The sequence below is a fragment of the Loa loa genome (assembly GCF_000183805.2).
Source record: "Loa loa unplaced genomic scaffold supercont3.129, whole genome shotgun sequence".
In the NCBI taxonomy this organism is placed as follows: Eukaryota; Metazoa; Nematoda; class Chromadorea; order Rhabditida; family Onchocercidae; genus Loa; species Loa loa.
Window position 1 is genome coordinate 117,948 of NW_018108309.1, and position 3,239 is coordinate 121,186.

Genomic DNA, 3,239 nt, shown 5'->3' on the forward strand with positions numbered 1-3,239 from the left:
CTTAAAAGGATGACTTCAGCAATACAACAGAATAGTTGGAATTTGCCTTCTCAAATGAGAACTAAAATATTAATCCGTGAGGGTGGCGGTGCGGTGAGAAAAAAATTATTGTGAACACGTGAACACGTGAACAAATGTTCACGATGACATCCTTTTACCAATGACATCCTTTTATCTGAAGGAAAAAAACTGACTTTGTTCCCATGATCTTTCTTTCTTACATTATAATATTATTCTAAATTCAAGTAATACATTAAAATTTTTAATTAAAGTTTATTTCCAAATCGACAGAATTTATTATTATCGAGTCTTCTGTTTTTTTTTTCTTGAACCTTGGTGAAGAAAAAATTGAGAACCACCGCCTTATAAGAACGACCCAAAAAGTCAAGTTCGAGTTCATTTCATAGTCATTTCTTTAAGAAGCACTCTACAATAGAGAACGATATGATTACAGCTGATTTGAACTTCAAGTTAATAGACTAACATTTTACCGCTTAATAAAATTGCCAAAAATGCAATGTCATCTGTCATCGTCAAACGGCTGGGATATTTTGAAGTCACAAAAATAAAATTTAACTGTGAATGAGAGAGACGAAGCCTCTGTTGAAAAATCAAAAAATGTCGACCCTATGATTTAAAATTGCTACAAGAAGCAATATGTGTATGCGCGTGTATGTGTGCATTTATGTATGTGTATGTAAATGTGCATTTATGTATGTGTGTGTGTGTGTGTGTGTGTGTATGTGTGTGTATGTGCGTGCGTGTGATTCGTAGGTTCAGCTACCTATTTTCATTGAACCCAAGCTTGAGATTTCATTTATTACTTTTTCGATTTCCAAGTGTTTAACGATTTTGATTATATGAAAGAGATGATATATTTGCTTTACCATGAAAGTTTTTGGAAGATTGGCCGTTCGATTACTCATTGAATCAAAACCTTTCATTTAAAAATGATGAATAAGCAGTACACATTTTTTCAGTAATTCTTAATCATACAAAATTTTTTTCTTGGTTTTATATTTTAAAGAAGTGAAATTTAGCATCTTGCTCAAAGCGTTAGTGGTGGAATTTCTGTCGATCTAAGTTTATGCCTAATTTTGATATTTGACATGTGTCATTCATATTTATTTACTCGCTATTTAGATGTTGATTTTCGAAATGAATTCATTAAGCAATAATATCGCTGGTGCCATATGTTAAAGTGCCTCTCCCTAATTCCTACAAACATTTTTTCATTGTACAATGAGAGTACGGCGCAGTTGACCAGAAAATTATTTCATTTTGCTTTTTTTTTTATTAAATCTTAGATGATTGCATTTTAATACTTTTACTAATGCCTATTTCATCACACCAACATCCAATTCTTATTGTTTCGGATATTAAAATACAGTTTTTACATATGGATAAGATTGCTTCAGTTAGACGGAACATTATGTAGTGGGAAAGAAAGCAGTTTTCTTGAAAGAAGGTATTAAAGATAACAGGACGACATGCGATCAATCATAATTAAATGTTATATCATGATAAGGAAGATTCTGAGAAATAGTCAACGTTGTTAAATCTTGTGTAACTAAAACAAGTGTAAGTAAACTTCCACCAGCAATATTTTTATGATCGTTGGAGTGAACTAAGTATCTAAATAAGATGGAATTATTAAAGTTGTTAAATAAAAATCAAAATCTTTCAAGAAATATTATAATGTGAATAAATGCCTGTTGCTTACTCAAACCTTCATTAATTACAATAACGGTGAGATAACGTTACGCACAAGGTCCAACCAGAAAAGTTTCATGTTTTCGGCTTCAATCGCAAAAGATATTGCGTTTCAGAATTTCTTCCAGTTGTATAATGTTTCTCAGATAATAATGATAGCGATATGAAGTGACAATAGACGGTGTCTAGAAATCTTCCTGATTCTTTTGTGGGTCTTTGATGTCTGAATTCAGATCAAATCAAGAAAAAAAAAAGGAAGAAAATCGCAAAGAACATTGCAACTGTCCGCTTTGCTTAACTAGTAGCATTTACAATGATACATTCCTAAAACTTCCATTTCTAAAACTTCTAAAACCTAAAACTTCCGTAAAATCTAAATTGATGTCAGAAATAATTAAATCTGTCGACTGGTCAAAAAATGATGTCCAATTTATATATTCTAAACATTAAATGTCAATTTTCTTCATTTGGCGTAGTAAATGAAACAAATGTTTATTAACGTAGTTGAAAAAAGTACAAAATTACTGTTTCATTTTTATTATTGCCAAAAATTGCCAAACAATTATTCAAATAATCATATTTTTCAATTCGTGTAGATGCATACTTCAGGTGATTCATAGCTTGAAATCAGTGGTATCAAAACATTTACACAGATAAATTTGGCATCACAAAGACGAAAACTTCAGTTACATTTCGAAGAGTGCCAATTAAGGATTGAAAATCTAGATTTACATCAATCTGAAGAATAATAGAAAAGAAAGGATATTATCCTGCTATGTGAAGCATATATATATATATTCTTCGCAGATGTGATTCAGCGATTGGATGGATTGAATGCCTTTGTTAGCACATATTGATAAAGCGCTCTTTATCAACGCATATTGCAAATAATAAGCACAAATGCAATTTTGTGCATAACAGTAGCACTCTACGTGTACAAAAAAGAATTTGGACAGTTTCTTGTACTTTTCTTTCTCGCATAACTTCGCGTTTATTCACGATATCTCCATCTTCTACGGGGTTATCGCAGCAATATTTCAGAATCCCCACTGTTGCGAATTTCAATATCGCGAAATTCCAAATAAATAATAAAATAATTTTCTTATTCAAATTGTAAATGAATGTTAACAACACTTACACAATTTTTCCTCATGCTTAAAACATGAGTCAGCTATCAAACCTACTAAAAGAATTTTCCCTTTGATGTTGAGATTTGTTCACATATGGTAACTGATTTGTAAAGGCTTTATCCCATACAAAATCTTTTATACAATGGTGAGAAAGCTGTACATCAGATAATTTCTATGCAATTTTTTCTAAATAAAACTGTTCTTATATGTAAATTTCTCTTGCACCCATGAGAATACTGGATATATAATGATTGTTCCTCTTTACACACCCGATATATAAACCCTAAGAATCTCTAACAAGGTTAATGTTGATGAAAATTTTTCTCCACGTCGCAACTCAATACAATCCGGACTTATTTCTCTCTAATTTTCGAATCCTTCGATATTTCTCCCGTT